Here is a 17903-nt window from a genome sequence, read left to right on the forward strand (position 1 = left end):
CGGATAAAACCAGAAATATCGCCGTTCGCCATCGCGCAGACATTGTCTCAAAGATGCATTACACGTGCAGGCGCCTGATACTCGATAGAATCGAAATTAGTGCTGTAAAATGGCTCATTACAAGGATTCCGTGACGCGGGGCGCGCTGCTGCAAGAAAAATGCCCCTCTTGACGGATTGTCCACCTGCGGTCACCGAACAGGCGCGATTGGCGGCCCAGATACGATTGAGCTGCAGCGGACGCCTGGAAACGCCTTTTAACAGCGTTCGGCGAAAACCGGCCGCATAAAATGGCGACTAAATGCAGCGAACAGAAGCGCGCTAAAAGCGCCATCGATTTCAATCTGTCGGTGGTCTACAATCGGCAGCGGACAAAAACTGCTCCCGTAACTCGCGGCGGACAGTAACGGCCGGCAGAGCGGTGTTCTGCACTGTCCCCCGCGGTGGCCGCGCGGCTCGACGGCAAGAACAAACCGTCTGCCCAACGAGCACGTAACGGCACCAAATCAATAAGGCAAACATTATCAATCACCGTACCCGCGCCGCACACGGAGGCAATTTTTCAACCCCATAACATCATGATTTATAACTATATTTATTGCAGCGTATAATGACGTCTGGGGGGCGGATTTTGTACCATCACGTTGTCCGGTCTTTGTTGCAGCGTGATCGGCCGGCGCGAGCGTTCACTATCGGGCCATCTGAGCACCCAATCAGACCGTATCACCATCCCGCCCCGGCCGATCGCCACGGCCGATACGGACGGACAGACGAGACGAGACGAAACGAGACGAACGGAGGGATAGACGAACGGACAGACGGACGGACGGGTAGATAGACCGAGAGGGCGTCGGATGTCTCCGGTGTCCACGGGTCTTCTCAATGTCCACGGTCCTTCAGCAACCGCTGAAGTGCAGAAAAATACGTGCAAGTAGAACCAGAGCGGAACTGAGAAAGCTGTATGGAGGAGGCCAATGGCCGGCCCACTTGACACAAAATCGAAGTGGAATAACAGCACAATTTTTTTGGCCTGTTTCACTAAAAACTTGTATTTACAAGTGTTTGTAGTTTACAATTCATAAGTATTTTTACCAACTACGTAAAAACCGATTTCACTAAGCTTCATCGCCAGTGGCACCTCCGATAAGAAAATGTTTGCAAATAAACTTGAAAACAGTAAAAATGTTTTTAATCAAGAACTATAGCATGTTAAAGATATTGCTTCTTTGTATTAAATATTGTCTAGTATTCATGTTAAAAGCTGCCTAATCAAATTATAAATAATGATGCTGTTGGAAAAAGATATAAATGATAGTTCACATTGTCCTATTACTGAAAGAAAATAACACAAAAAACATTTGACAGCAGAAGACTGATGAATGCAATTATGGCGCGCGAATGACAAAACATGACGATATTTTAACACCGATTATTTTGCTTCTTAGGGTGTGTGCTAAGTAGAAATTGAGCATGAAACGACTCAACAAAGCATACTTGTTCTAAGTATATGACTGTTTTGCATTATTGCACAAAAAGTATCAAAATTCCGAACGTCAGGACCACTGGAATTTCAGGTTTGTAATTACGATGTTTTCTTTCAAGTTTCTGGTCTTCGTGAAACAGAAAGTTTGCGATTCCCATGTTTTCTAGCAAACTTTTTCTTGTAAAAAAGTTTGCAAATTTTAAACTCAAAATTCATGTTCAAAGGTTTCGTGAAATCCAAATCTCAAATGTTGGTAATTATTTCTTGTAAACTCAAGCTTTTTCTTTGTAAATACAAGTTTTATTTGTTAGTGAAACAGGCCTCATTGTTTCAATAGGGTGACCGGTTTTGCAAAAAGTTTCGAAAAGTTTTGCTCCCCAGGTCTAATCTAACGTATTTGGGGGTGCTGATCACGATTCCGGCGGAAAAAATATAAAATTCGAATTTTTTTTTGACCGCCCCGGCTCTTTGAATATTTCCGGTTTTCTCAATTTTTGCATGTTTTTGAATAATATGATGAATGTAATGAAAATTTATTAACAATGTATCGCTAAATGCATGTACCAGTCGATTCGGCATACAGCGGCGTCGAAATCGGCACGCCGCCTGCTTCACCGGCCTCGCAGGAAAGCATAAGCATAAGCTCACACTTCCGGCGCGGCGGCCGGAAGTGTGAGCAGTCGTCGCTGAGCCCTGGCCGCGTGGGTTATATGGCCTTGAGCATAAGGCTCGGAAGGTTTGCGTTAGTTACCCGATTCTCTCCATAGATGGCGCTGGCGTAGCCGCCCGCTGGCCGGTCCAAGGCCCTAAATACAAGGTTGCACGGACTTATTTCTACTAAACCTACCAGAATATAGTTTCACGGTTGATTATTTAAATAATTATTCAATCAAAATTTCTTTATTATTATCTCGTAATCATTTATAAGCAATTTTATAAATCAACTTTCAATTTGCTTGCCTTTTACTAGCAAAATAACTTTTCTAGTATTGGGTCAACATAGTGGTGTAGCAGTAGGAACCACATCTGGCAAAACCCCAATGCCTACATACAGCAGAAAAGCAGCCACCAGGTGTCGCCACAGTCGCCACTTGGTCGCCACACAGATGTCGCGCGCGTCGCCAATCGCCACACTACCGATTTCCATAAGGACGCATATGTACGGATATGTATAGGAAAGTCGCCCTTAAGGATTACGCTTACATCCTTTGCTTATGAGGTCGGTGGTTGGAAATTGGGAGGGGCTCAGCTATTTTCGACCACGGATATGCCTTTATCACATGATGAGGAACATGCTGATAAGCGTTTTATGCGTCATAACAGCACAAAAGTATTTTTAATCATTTTTCAAAAATAGCCTTTCTGCCGTATCTTTCAGTACAAGGTGCCGTCGGTCATCCCCGACGTGACGTCACGCAGGGAATTTGCCAGATTTTCCTACTAGACTTCGACACCCCCTGGGCCGGTCGTTGCCGTGCCGTTCACAGCCCCGGCAGTCACTTGCGACCGTCGTGGTCGTTATGCTACGTCTATCAAAGCACGACAGAAATGTTCACTTCATTTTTATGTTACTTCAGACACATTTTAGACCTATTGTTGATTTGGATAAATGACTATCGTGAATTGGCGAAATAGTGGAGTGCGCTCGGGAGCCATTTACAATAGCGAGGAACGTAGGTGGATTGATCTGAGTAACATATGACACCAGGGGCGGATCCAGAAAATCTCCAAGGGAGGGGCCATTAGAAACCAGGAGGCCCCCCCCCATAATCCCACCTGTTGGAGGCCCCATCTTCCCACTTGTTGGGCCCCCCCCCTCCCCAAAAAAAAACTGCGTCTATTGAGCTTATCTAGCTGTTCAGGCAACATCTCAACATCTGTGCAGGCTTGGAGGCCCTCTGTGCAGGTTAGGAGGCCCTGTAAAAGTGGTCATCTCTGTGAGTATAAGAGACCTCCAAGCTATGAAAAGCTTTACCAATCTTCTAACAAAGAAGTCTTCTCAGCTAGTCTTCTAAGAAATAACTAAGTGGGTAGGTTAAAAAAAAACTCATCGGATTTCGGCCACTTTATTTTCAGGAGGCCCCCTTTTCAGCTTTTTAACTTTTTAACTTTTTATTTTATTTTTGAAAAAAAAAAATCGGCCAAGGGGGGGGGGCCATGGCCCCCATGGCCCCCCCCCCTTGTATCCGCGCCTGTATGACACTGCGTTCACGGTTGATATGAAGTTTATTCACACTATGTAGTCGGGTGACATGAGAACAAAGTGACTAACGGGTTCCGGACAAAAAGTCAAATGATAAAAGGTAAAAGGATGATTAGTCAACAGACATTACGTCAAAAGCACGAAGTCAAAAATCTTAAAAGTCAACAGGTAGAAGGTCAACAAAGAGGAAAGTCAAAAGTCAAAAAGTCAAAAAGGATAAAACGTCAAAAGATAAAAAGTGAAATTGCCAAAAAGTCAATGAACAAAAAGCCAACTAGCATAGAAGTCAAAAGACAAAAAGTCAAATGGACATAAGGTCAAAAGACAAAAAGTAAAAACGGCAAAAAGTCAAATTGCCAAAAAGTAAAAAGAACAAAAGTCGAAAGACAAAAAGTGAACAGGACATAAAGTCAAAATCCAAAAAACCAAAAGGACAGAAAGTCAAAAGGACAAAAAGTCAAAAAACAACAAGTCAACCGGGCATGAAGTCAAAATAAAAAGTCAAAAGTTCAAAAAGTCAAAAAGACATATAGTCAAAGTCCAAAAAGTCAAAAGGACAAAAAATCAAAGAGGCAAAAAGTCAAAAGGACAAAAAGTGAAGAGGACAAAGGTCAAAAGACGAAAAGTCAACAGAACATAAAGTAAATTACGAAAAAATCCAAAGGACAAAAAGCCAAAATCCAAAAACTCAAAAGGACAAGTCAAAGAGACAAAGTCAATGACACCTGGATCATCAGTCATTACATACATGAGATAACATTTACAAACAGCTGTACACAATTAAGCAGGATGCTGCACAATATAACCTGCATCATTGGACATTGAAGCGAGACTGCCTCCATTGCACGACTGATGGGGATTCCCATGGCCCGCAACCGCGACTCAGCTGGTCACACGGGCATGCTTGGCTGAAATCTGACACACATCCGTTGACACGTGCTAGGTGGGAGCTCGCTCGCATCGTAAGGTTGTCATGAGGCAGCGTTACATGATCCTTCGAGACAACTGACTGTCCCAGGCGCAGTTTACTGGAATTATTTCAACAAATATAGTAGCCCGGAATGTTATCGATACGAAAAGTTTCGCTTGTTCAAATTTCCTATATTGTGTAGGGAGACGTTTCTCATCAATTGATTCCGTCACGGGTTCTATTAGCGATTTCACACTTTTATTATAGTTCAAGCGTATTGTATGGTACAATTGGTACAATAGTAAAGCGCGTCGTTTCTTTTAAATCACCGTTCCATGCTTCTATCCTCAGGATACGGAAATCCTTCTCCTCCACGCCGCAACCCCCTCCGGGCTGGACAGGCAACTTTATCTCATGCGGGCTGCTGGAGCGGCACCGCTGCTCCCGAGGGAGCGCACCCCGTAGCCGGGTGCAGTGAGTACCTTGGGGCTGATCGGCCTGTCCTTCGGGATGGGCTCAGCCCCGGTGACTCACTAGGATGCCTGCCCAGACCAATGTCTCCCCCTAATTCCTATCATCCTTCCGGCTCTGAAATGGTCTAATTGGACCGAAAGGGCCTAACCCAACAAAACAAAACAAATTTCTTTTAAATAGGTGGAAGTTGGAACGAGAGGCAATGGTGTGATTGTCGGATTGTCCTGCCTTGAAAGGAACGCTCATATCAGCATCAACAGACAACAACCTGTTAATATTCACGGACTGCATACAATTAAGGTGACCAATTTTCATCGAAATGTATAGGTCAATTAAGTTATCGAGATGCGATTGCTAAAAACACAATTTTTTAGAACCTCGGAGCTGTGACGTCCAAAGAGAGGTGACAAGTATAGCGCATTGTGGCCACCAGTTACTGTCCCTCTCCTTCATCTTCGCCTCCGCCCTACGTCTCCTTATCGGAACTGCCCCCCCCCCCCGCCACCAGCAGGCACAGTACGCCAACTTTATATAGATAAGTTCACATTCCCAATATACTTTTTAAAGCAAAGTAAAAATAGGTAGGAGCGTTCTTATCGGTAGTGTCGGGGCACGCACGGGGACGCGCCGAGACTCTCTATGCGGTGCAGCCGGCGCCCAGCAGCGGGCGGCGGCCGGGGATCAGGTGGCCCGGCGCGGGTCAGTCGCCGACCGGAGACGCGGGCTGCGGCGTACTTGTACCGACTTAGTTAACGACTGCTGTTGAAGACTACTTTTTGCTGTTGACTGCATTTTGCGCATCAACTTTTCGCGCACCTATAAACTATTTGCTTGTTGACTTTTTGTGTGTTGACTTTTAGCGTGTTGACTTTTAAGCATGTTGACTTTTAGCGTGTTGACTTTTAGCATGCTGACCTTTCGCGTGTTGACTTTTAGCGTGTTGACTTTTAGCGTGTTGACTTTTAGGCGTGTTGACTTTTAGCGTCTTGACTTTTTGCGTGTTGACTTTATGCGTGTTGACTTTTAGCGTGTTGACTTTTAGCGCGTTGACTTTTTGACATGTCGGCTTTTTGTCTCTTTGACATTATGTCTTTTGACTTCTTGCGTGTTGACTTTTAGCTTGTTGACTTCTGGCGTGTTGACTTTTTTGCAGGTTGACTTTTTGTTCATTTGACATTTTGTCCTTTGACTTCTTGCGATGTTGACTTTCTGTCTGTTGACTTAATGTCCTTTGACTTTTTATCCGTTTACTTTTAACGTTTTGACTTTTCATCCGGGAATCGTGACTAACATACCTTGTGTACGACACATGGATGAAGCTAATGCTACTTTTTCATTTTGTTTCGGTAGGCCCGTTTGTTCAGAGCGTAGCCGTCCTGTCGGTCTAAGCCTGTTACAGCTGTGACTGATTCGGTGGTCAGCTTTACAGCCCTTCCGGTGGATTGGGTATGGCAGGGGAGCCCCGTTTTAAGGGGAGTCTGTAGAAGGTCGCGCAACTCATCCTCGCTCATGTGCCGTACACAACGGGGCTCAATGTCTCGGCCCTCGTCAACCGCTCGCTGCACGTTAACCAGTTCCATATAGTTGTTCGCTTGAACGTTAATTTCCGGCAGCCGGAAGTGCCGAATGGGCTGCTGCTGTGGCGGTGGGGCTGGCAGCTTTGGCGGCGGTCGTGGCGGCGGTGCCGGCGGCGGCGGTGGTGGTGGTGGTGGTGGTGGTGGTGGTGATGGCCGCCGCCGTTTCAGACGCCGCTGCTGCTGTTGTGGCTGTGGTATCCTGAGCCGTCCCCCCTCCGACCGCGGCTGGGACCGCCCGTGGCTAGGCCGGTGCGGCGGCCGGAGACGCGCATGCGTGGGCCGGCGCGGCGGCCGGAAGTGTGAGCAGTCGTCGCTGAGCCCTGGCCGCGTGGGCATGTGTCTGGACGGGGAGCCGGCACGGGGGAGTCCCGTGCCGGGTGTGTCGGACTAATACAGAAGTGTGCCATTCCGTACCGCTCTCTGGTCGACGCGAGGCGAGAACAGAACCACGACAGAACAACCTGGCGACGGAATGAGATGTCTCGCGTCTCGCGAGTGTTTAGTGCGCGGTGGCGGGCGAGAGCGGATGGGCACGGAGGACGAACGGTGAGATGCGGAGCGAATTGCTAATTGCTTAGTGCTTAGTTTTTTTTTTCGCTGCTGCATGTGTTCGGTTTGCCCGTCCCTCGGCGGTGACATGCGTGCGTGTTTTCACCGGACTTTGGCAGCGGCCATGTTGCGCGGTCGACGCGGTGGATGGCGTCGGCGGGCTGCGCTGTGATTGGGCCGGCCGGTGGTGACGTCAGACGGACACGGCGCGTGTGATTGGTCGGGACTCTCCGCTCGGTGACGTGATTGTGGCGTCACGGTCACGTGACTCCCCCGCCGGAGAAAGCGCGGGAAACGACGACAGCGGCTGCGCCAGGGACCGGCGGCCGGGCGGTGGGGGAGAGGAGAAGAGTGAGGAGTGACGGCCGGGAGAGGAGCGAAGTGCAGTGACGGCGGGGTGCGTCGAGAAGGCCGGGATAGCGACGACGGCCGGAGTTAGCGGCGGCGGTCGGGGTGTTGTGATCGGGGCAGGCAGCTCAGCCCGGGATCAGGATGAACAGCACGGGACTGTCGATTCCGGCGGTGGAGCCGTTTCGGCAGGGCGACGATTTCGGCCGGTGGTTGCGCGGTGTCGAGCGTTACCTGTGTGCGGTCGGGGTCCAAGAGGTCGACCGGAAATGTGCGGTGCTGTTGCACCTGGTCGGGCCGGATGTTGCCGACCTCAGCGAGACTCTGCCGGAGGAGACGAGCGAGACGGCCGACAGCTTCGAGCGGCTCAAGAGGAAGCTGACGACCTACCTGTCTCCAGTCAGGAACGCGGTGGCAGAGCGGTCTCTGTTCCACGGGATGCAGATGGAGCCTGAAGAAGACCTGGAGAGGTTCCTGGGACGCCTGCGAGCGCAGGTCGTGCGCTGCGGCTATGCTGCCACTGAACTGGACCGGGAGCTGCGCGATCGGTGCGTACTGGGGAGCCGAGCCGGTCTGCGGGCCAAGCTGGTAAAGCTGGCCGCCTCGAAGGGCGACGGTTTGACCCTGGCCGAGGTACGGCAGACGGCACGCGCGCACCGGGACATGGAGCAGCTCGGTGCTCAGCTGGGCGGCACGCGTTTGGCCGAGGCACCGGCAGCAGACGCTGAGGGAGCCGTCAATGCCGTGAGGTCGCCCCAGTCACGGCTCGGAACCTGTTTCCGGTGCGGCGCTGCGGGGCACTGGCAGCGAGACTGTCCTGCTGCGGGAGCTGTGCCGCGCGCCCGTGACAGCCGCTGTCCGACTGGCCAGTCGGCTAGCGGCGGACGCAGCGGAGCGGCCGGAGAACACGGTCGGGGCGCGCCGGGCAACAGCGGCAGCGATGGAGGGCCCAGGCAGCGGCGATGCTTCAAGTGCGGCTCCACCGGGCACCTGAAGGCGGCATGTCCGCAGCGGCGGGTGCGGCTGGTGGCTGCGGAGGAGGAACAGACGGACGGCGACGGCGACGCGTGGCTGGTGAGCTCAGTCGGCGGCGACGCGTGGCTGGTGAGCTCAGTCGAAGCCAGCGCCGCGGAGCCGGAAATGAAGACGGTGACGGTGAACGGCCAGCAGCTGGCCATGGTCGTGGACACGGGGAGCCCGGTGTCGCTGGTGAGCGCGGAGACAGCGCGGCAGCGGGGGCTTCTGCAGCTGCTGGACCCGTGTGACCTGCGCCTGACCTCGTTCACAGGTCAGGTCATTCCCTTGAGAGGGGAGGTGCGGGTCAGCGTCACGGCGTCGGGAAGACCCGCGACCCGTCTGCGGCTGGTGGTGACCGGGTTTGGACCCCACCGCTCGCTGATGGGACGCGAGTGGCTGCAGGCGCTTGGTCTGATGACGTCACAGGCTCGGGTATGCCGCGTGCAGCCGGCGCGAGCGCTCGAAGGCGTGCCGGAGAGACACTCAGCTGTCCGCAACGAGGAGCTGGGACGCATCCCGACTAAGGTGGGACTGCGGCTGAAGTCGGACGCCAAGCCGGTGTACCGGCGGGCGCGCCCAGTGCCGCTGGCGCTGCGAGACGCCGGTGGAGGAATCGGACGCCGGGACACCGGCGGGAGCAAGGAGCGCCGGGAAGACAGCGGGCGCCGGGACGCTGGTGGACGTCGGGAAGACAGCGGGCGCCGGGACGCTGGTGGACGTCGGGACGACAGCGGGCGCCGGGATGCTGGTGGACGTCGGGACGCTGGCGAGCGCCGAGACGCTGGTGGACGCCGGGGCGCTGGCGAAGCCGGCGGGCGCCGGTACGGCGGCGAGAGCAAGGGGCGCCGAGACGATGGCGGGCGCCGGGAGGCCGCTGTGCGCCGGTGCGCTGGCGGAGGTGACAGGCGCCGCGGCGATGGCAGGCGTCGGGGCTCTGAGGGAGCCGGAGGCCGCGCGGGTCACCTCAGGATCGGAGGTCGCGCTGGTGAACTCGAAGGTGTCAGCGGCGACAGGAGCCGGGTCCTTTGCGGCTGCGGCGGTGCCGGGAGCGGAGTGAGCGGAATGCGTCGTGACGGCGGCGGCGCCGGGAGGCAAGCCCGTCGGGACCGCGCAGCACTCCGAGGCAGCGCGGAGCGGCAATGGACGGCAGCCGGCAACCGAGGGAGAACGATCGGAGTCGGTGCGGAAGTGTGGGCTCGGTGCTACGGAGGGCCTCAGAAGTGGGTCCGCGGACGGGTCGTGACGCGGACCGGACCCGACTCGTTCGAGGTGGACATCGGCAGAGGCAGTCTGTGGTCGCGCCACTGTGACCAGCTCCTGTCGGTGGCGCCAGGCAGCACCGCTCCGGCCGGCGAAGGCCGTGAGGAGGCGGAGCTGGGAAGCCGGCGGACGGAGGTGAATCCGTGGAGCCGGCGGGCGGCGTCGGACCCGGGAAGCCGGCGGACGGAGGTGAATCTGTGGAGCCGGCGGACGGCGACGGATCCGGGGAGCCGGCGGAAGGCAGCGGATCCGGGGAGCTGGCGGACGGAGTCAGATCCGGGGAGCCGGCGGACGGAGTCAGATCCGGGGAGCCGGCGGACCGCAGCGGATCCGGGGAGCTGGCGGACCAATGGAGCCGGCGGACGGAGACGGACCAGCGGAGCCGGCGGACGGAGGCGGAAGACTGAGGGGCCGGAGCGGCCGAGTCGGCAGACGTCGACAGTGGCGAGCCGTCAGACGACAGAGGAGACGGAGCTGTCGAGTCGGCAGACGGCGGCGGAGACAGAGGAGCCGACAGAGGAGACGGGCCGGCGGACGACGGAGGAGCCGGTGCCGTCGTGTCAGCAGACGGAGGCAGAGGTGAGCCGTCAGACGACGGGAGAGTCGGACGGTCCGAGCGGGCGGACGGACGTGGAGGCGAGCACGGACGACGGAGGAGCCGGAGCCATCGGGCCGACGGCGGACGGCAGAGGCGAGCTGGCGGGAGGCGGAGGAGCCGGAACCGGAGAGCTTGCGGGCGGCGGGGGAGCCAGTGCTGGTGAGCCGGACCTCAACGGACTAGCGTCGGAGGCGGAGGCCGGACCGACCGGTCGGGCTGGCAGCCCACGGCGCCGCGCGCAGCCGGGCACTCCGCGCCGCTCGAAGCGCAGAGGTGGTGCTCGCAGTCGGAAGTGTCCGTGTGTGGCGGTGTGTAGTTTTTTATGCTGATGGGCACTGTTCGGCGCGCAGTGGCCTCGTTCGATTGAGTCGTGCGGCGGGATGAAGTTGTTTTCTCTGTGTGCAGTTTTCGTTTCATTGGTTCTTCTCCTGAGAGTGTCATTTGTGTTTATGTAAAGGGGGGTGAGGTGTGGTATCCTGAGCCGTCCCCCCTCCGACCGCGGCTGGGACCGCCCGTGGCTAGGCCGGTGCGGCGGCCGGAGACGCGCATGCGTGGGCCGGCGCGGCGGCCGGAAGTGTGAGCAGTCGTCGCTGAGCCCTGGCCGCGTGGGCATGTGTCTGGACGGGGAGCCGGCACGGGGGAGTCCCGTGCCGGGTGTGTCGGACTAATACAGAAGTGTGCCATTCCGTACCGCTCTCTGGTCGACGCGAGGCGAGAACAGAACCACGACAGAACAGTGGCGGTGGCGGCGGTGGCGGTGGTGGTGGTGGCCGCCGCCTCTGTCGCCGCTGCTTCTGCTGTGGCGGGGGCATGGCATTAGGGCAGATGCAGTCCGCATAATCCAGAGCATTCGTCAAAACAGGCAGCGACAGGAGCAGCCGCCGTTCCCGCCCCCGCCACAGCAGGAGCAGCGGCGACAGAGGCGGCGGCCATCGCCACCACCACCACCGCCACCGCCGCCGCCGCCGCCGGCGCCGCCGGCGCCGCCGCCACAGCAGCAGCAGCGGCGTCTGAAACGGCGGCGGCCATCACCACCCCCACCACCACCACCACCACCACCACCGCCGGCACCGCCGCCACGACCGCCGCCAAAGCTGCCACCCCCACCGCCACAGCAGCAGCCCATTCGGCACTTCCGGCTGCCGGAAATTAACGTTCAAGCAAACAACTATATGGAACTGGTTAACGTGCAGCCAGCGGCGTATTTAGAAAATCGCGAAGGGGGGGGCCAAGGGTTTGGAGGGCGCCACCTCACCCAAGGAGGGCGCCATACGGTCGCGAGATAAAAAATCACTCAACGGGGGGGGGGGGGGTTGGGAGGCGTTTTTTACCATGCCACCAGTTTTTTTTGCGTAACCTCGTATAGGTCGTGCTGCATTGATTTTGCATCGTGTGTATTCTTTATACTCCAGGTCACAAAAGGTCAAGTGGTCTTGAAATGCTGCGCCGAAGGCGCGCGAAATTTTTTAAAACAACCTTTTCCTCCGCTTTTTAGGCACGCCTTTTATACGATCAGTGTTCAAAGCTCCTCTCGCTCTTTTACCAAATTTGAAGGTATAAAAAATACCTAAGGTTTGGTCGGGCCGCTGCCACACAAACTGTATAGAAAGCTTGGCTCATGGGTGTCGATGTATAAAAGTTTATTGGCGGTGGCATATCTACGCACCAGATCACCGTATCGGATTGATACCGGAGCGCGAGATGCGTAAACATCATCCAAATTACCTCAGACCAGCCTTCATAGCCTTCTCACAGGTGCATACAGTGTACCCACATAACCAGTTTCAATCACCGAAACTTCAGATGCCTGCTGTTGCGGCCGAACCTGTTGACAATACTTAATCGTAATACATATAGATGCCATGATGCACGTAAAGTAGGATCAATCCGTTAACCCGCGCGGGGCTGGGGTCTCCAGCCGAACGCGCGGGGCTGGGGGGGGGGGGAATTTTACCCCCCCTGTTATCTCCCGAACTAATGGTCCGATTCGGAAAATTCAAACGCCAATCGAAAGATCTCATCACGAACGACTAAAAACATGTACTTAATTTTAAGTTCGAGGTCAAGGTCAAGGTCAGGTCAAGGGTACAAATTGCAAGTTCCTACAGTATCGGCCTTGCACCGTAGTTGCCGAAGAATGGAGTCATGGACTGAGACTGATCGCCCAAAACGTGCTCTTAGGCTACCAAGACAATATTCGTTGCATACAATATCATTCAGAGGTCAAGGTCAAGGTCAGGTCAGGTCAGGTCAGGTCACCAAAAACAAAATATAGAAAAGGGCATGTGCGACACATGTTTTATGGGTCATTTTACTCATAGAATTCAATAGGCACACTCAATAAGTGATATGGACCCCCTCTGGATGAATTTCAGTTCGAGGTCAGGTCAAGGTCAGGTCAAGTGAGGTCAAATTTTGAAGTTGGTTGTTAAGGCCTAAAAAGGTGTCTATCTGATGCAGTTTTTCACGGCGAATCGAATGGTGCTATTTTTGTTTCCGTACGAGGTCTAGAACTTCCAAAAAAGTCATTTTTCAAAATTTTTGTGTGTCGTGACGTCATACAATTTTGAATAACTCCCGCATTTTTGAACCGATTCTTTTAAAACTTGGTATGTAGGTGCACATAGACCACTTCTCTGACATATATTCCGGTTTTTTCGATACACTCAAAATTTTGGATTTTATAGCTATTTTCCCAAAAAAGTCAGTTTTTTGAAAAAATTTGGGCCAAAATCCAAAATTTTCAAAAAACCGAGATAGCCATTTTAAAGACAAAGTAGAATTACGTATATCCTTTTTTTGTTGCGTCTTGATTCCTTTAAAAATGAAGATGTTAGCGGCGTTTGAACTTTTGCCGATTTTGAGGCGAAAATGGCGAACATGACGTCACTAAAACGTCAATTTCTCAAAAATTTTCCGACGGATTTCGCTCAAATTTTCAGGGAACGTGTCAAATTGATGTAGGAAAAGGTACTGAAAGTTTGGCGGCGCTGCGCGCCGCCGTTTTTGAGATATTGCAAAAATTCGCGAGGGGGGGTAAAATTTACCCCCCCAGCCCCGCGCGGGTTAAGACCAAAGACGTGTTTTATGCATCGTAGAGCGTAGATAGTTTTGGTAGGTATAGGTACTTCATTCATTGTGCTGAATGCACGTTCATTTGTGGCAGTTTTCACAGGCAAGACATCAACTATGTGCAATAGAACGACTAAGTTGAAGAACATGCCAAAGGAGTAAATAAATGATAGGAGGGCAGCGATCAACGGATGTTGCCAATAGGCAGAAGGGCTGCGATCCACAGGAGGGCGCTAATAGGTAGAAGAGCCCCGATCAACATCCCGAGTTTCGACAGTAGGGCACCGATAGGTAGGAAGTTGGCGAGCAGCAGGAGGGCGCCAATGGATAGAAGGGCAGCGATCAACAGGAGGGCACCAATAGGTAGGAGGGCCCCGATCAACAATCAACAGGAGGGCGCCACCAGGTAAGAGGGTGGCGAGGAACAGGAGAGCACCAATAGGAGGGTGGCGATCAACAAGAGGTCGCCAATAGGTGGGAGGGCGGTCATCAACTGCAAGTCGCCAATGAGCGGAAGGGTGACGATTAAAATGGGGGTGGCAATGGTGAGGAGGGCGCCTTTGCTCAAGAGGATGACACGAACAGGACGGCGTCTGTGCGGAGGGCGCTGGTCAACAGGAAGGTGCCAGTAGATAGGAGGGCGGTGATCAACAGGAGGGTGCCAGTGGTTAGGAGGGCGGCGATCAACACGAGGGCGCCAATAGGAGAAGGGCCCCGATTAGCATTCAACAGGAAGGACTAGGGAACCAATAGGTAGGAGGGCGGCACTGAACAAGAGGGTTCCAAAAGGGAGAAAGGCGGCCTTCAAAATTTCACATGAGGGCGCAATAGGTAGAAGAGCGCCAATAATTATGAGGACGCCGATCAGCAGAAGGGCGGCAATGTGTAGCAGGGTGGCGACCTACAGGAGGGCGCCTTCGGGTGAGAGGGCGCTTATTTACAGGACAGCGGCTTACATAGGCGACCACCGTTACGCTTAGAGAGCTACAGCCTACAAATGTGGTTGGAGGGCGCCCGAGGGAGCCCTCCAACCGTATTTGGAGGGCGTATTTGGAATGGGCGTCCTCCGAGGGCGCCCTCCATCCGTATTTTCCCTGTAAACACATTCACGATTGGAGGGCGCCCTCCAGTCGCGATTGTTTTTCGATTCGATTATATCACAATTGCATTTGCGATTGGAGGGCGCCTTCGGCGCCCAAAGGGGGGGGGGGGGCCATGGCCCAGTGGCCCCCCCCTGCCTACGCCCCTGCGTGCAGCGAGCGGTTGACGAGGGCCGAGACATTGAGCCCCCTTGTGTACGACACATGAGCGAGGATGAGTTGCGCGACTTTCTACAGACTCCCCTTAAAAAGGGGGTCCCCTGCCATACCCAATCCACCGAAAGGGCTGTAAAGCTGACCACCGAATCAGTCACAGCTGTAACAGGCGCAGACCGACAGGACGGCTACGCTCTGAACAAACGGGCCTACCGAAACAAAATGAAAAAGTAGCATTAGCTTCATCCATGTGTCGCCTGTCGTACACAAGGTATGTTAGTCACTTTGTTGTCATGTCACCCGACTACATAGTGTGAATAAACTTCATATCAACAGTGAACGCAGTGTCATATGTTACTCAGATCAATCCACCTACGTTCCTCGCTATTGTAAATGGCTCCCGAGCGCACTCCACTATTTCGCCAATTCACGATAGTCATTTATCCAATTCAACATTAGGTCTAAAATATGTCTGAAGTAACATAAAAATGAAGTGAACATTTCTGTCGTGCTTTGATAGACGTAGCATAACGACCACGACGGTCGCAAGTGACCGCCGGGGCTGTGAACGGCACGGCAACGACCGGCCGGCGGGCGGCTACGCCAGCGCCATCTATGGAGAGAATCGGGTAACTAACGCAAACCTTCCGAGTCTTATGCTTTCCTGCGAGGCCGGTGAAGCAGGCGGCGTGCCGATTTCGACGCCGCTGTATGCCGAATCGACTGGTACATGCATTTAGCGATACATTGTTAATAAATTTTCATTACATTCATCATATTATTCAAAAACATGCAAAAATGGAGAAAACCGGAAATATTCAAAGAGCCGGGGCGGTCAAAAAAAAATCGAATTTTATATTTTTTCCGCCGGATTCGTGATCAGCACCCCCAAATACGTTAGATTAGGCCTGGGGAGCAAAACTTTTCGAAACTTTTTGCAAAACCGGTCACCCTATAATGTTTCAACTACATAGTTGTGCGATTGCACCGACTCGTTTTTTTTTTTTTTTTTACCTGAAGCCCTCCAAACACCAGATAACTTTTGAGTCAAATGGTGGACCACTTCTGCAGGGCCGAGCCATTGGCCGAATGCACCGTCAGTTCAGTCACATCCGGGCCCGGTGCGGCGCTGATAATGCTCTGATTTAGGCCGTCCCCCGCTGGTTGGTCGGTGAGCTGTCGCGCCGGCTCAGCCGACCTTTGGCCCAGGTTTACTGATGCAGTGAGACGTTTGGACCGCACCTGTGCAGCGACCCGCGCTGACCGGCGCCGGTCTCCTGCGGCAGCCCTGGGCGCCGTGCGTGTGGCGGTACCCTAGATCGGCACGCCGCTCCATCCCAGTAGCCGGCACACGCCCCTTTAATCCCGGTGAAGCAGCAGTATCGCGGCCGGCCCGGAGAGCGGCGGCACCGGCAGTAGTGCGATCCATCAGAGCGGCGCGCGCCCTGCCAAAAACACGCGCGACGCTCACGACGGCAGCGCACCGTGTAAAAACGGCGCGTGCCGCCACTGTGTCCTGCAGACCGCCGGCCCGACGGAGGGCGAGACCGTGCCGCGGACCAGTGGCCGGCACGTGGCGCGTCAGCCGGCCGAGAGGCGCCATAAAACACCGCGCGACAGAGCGCGACAGAGCGGTGCGCCGCGTCGGCCGCCGCCCCGCTCCAGTGTCCGGCGCGGCAGGGTACCAGCGCCCAGAACAGGGCTGCTCATCTTCCATCAGGGCGCCCCGCCCAGCCGGATGGAATATTGTGATCGCACTGAGCGCCGCTCATCATCGCAGGCGCCGTGTACGTCGGCAATATCAGACGCTGATCTGGCCAACACGACAGCGTCACCAGCTCTTTATGTGCGCTCCTTTTTGTTCTAGCACAATGCCTTCTCAGGTCGCTTGCACCCACAAAGAGCTCTTGACGTATCGTTCCCATCCTGATCCGACATATTCAAACTGAACGTCATTATACCTTTTAGGTCACGCACGATCGTGCGTCTAGCTGACTCCTGTTTCAAATTAGCCCCGCATCGATCACAGCTCACGAGACCAGCCAGTTATGGAATGAGAAAGCCATTTTCAGACTGACAAGGAAATCCTTTGGCTACATAATACATTAGAGGAATCATCACTGTACTTTTCTTATCAATAATAACTGGTTATCAGTCAGATATTATCCGTTCCTGAGCCCATATATTACCAAAGACCCTGATTAAGATTCCTTTTCACCAGCATAATCCGACTCCCAAACAAGATCTGACCCCTCAGTTTAATTCAGATCGTCTCAACATGATTCAGATCCGACTCCCTCAACCAGGTTCAGCTGCCCTCTGTCACATGACCCCGTGCTCTCCTCAATTCGTAGTCGGCTCGCCAGTGACTGTCCCCCAGGCCCCAGATGTTCCCCCCCCCCCCCTCTCAGCCCCTGCCGAGCGCCTCCCCGCGGCGTCGGGATGCCCGCCGCCCGAGGCACGTGATCCACTGTCGCTGGGACGGTGGCGACACAATGACATCGACGAGGCACAGCGCCGTAAACCCCGACCGATGATATCAGCGACGTGACATCGAACGGCCCGGCGTACTCTGACGACCGAACATGGACCGACGCAGGTCGAACTTGGACGGCAGGTAGTACATATAGGGGAACAGCTCGGCATTGGCAGAGTGAGCTAAGAAATGTGGGGGCAGATGAGAGCATATACATAATGGGAGTCCAATGACAAGCAACAGATCGTAAAATCAGGTATTCAAGTCCAGACTCGGGTTGAAAAGCTTTTTCAGCTTTAAATAAGTCCTGACGTGAGTCCAGCTCTCAGCGTTGCAACAGGCCGCTATTAGAAGTCACGGCGCGCGGTGGTCACAGAGGCGTCTCAATCGTCGCGTCGGCGCGGTGGCTCTGAGTCGGCACGGTCGGCCGCTGAGCGCCACAGTCGCTCAGACTTAACGACACAGATATGTCATCGCTCCCAGAGCGTGCCCCACGCCTCGGAGCCGAGCGTCAGCCGAATTATGAGACGCCTCTGACGTACGGTCGCTGCTGTCCGCGTTACTCCGACTTTGAGAGGGCGCCGACTCGGCGGCACGGGTCTCCCAGTGCGGAGATTACCCTCACCATGGCGGTGTGGAGGCATTGGAGATGATATATCGGAATGCAAACGCTCAAAGAAT

General features: G+C 54.3%; 1 pseudogene; it reads right to left on the reverse strand.

Moving 5' to 3' along the window:
- Positions 1 to 497: 497 nt before the first annotated feature.
- On the reverse strand, positions 498 to 17372 carry LOC122390755 (annotated as a pseudogene).
- Positions 17373 to 17903: the final 531 nt, after the last annotated feature.

Source organism: Amphibalanus amphitrite, unplaced genomic scaffold (genome assembly GCF_019059575.1).
Source record: "Amphibalanus amphitrite isolate SeventyFive unplaced genomic scaffold, NRLGWU_Aamphi_draft 000407F_arrow, whole genome shotgun sequence".
NCBI classification, from domain to species: Eukaryota; Metazoa; Arthropoda; class Thecostraca; order Balanomorpha; family Balanidae; genus Amphibalanus; species Amphibalanus amphitrite.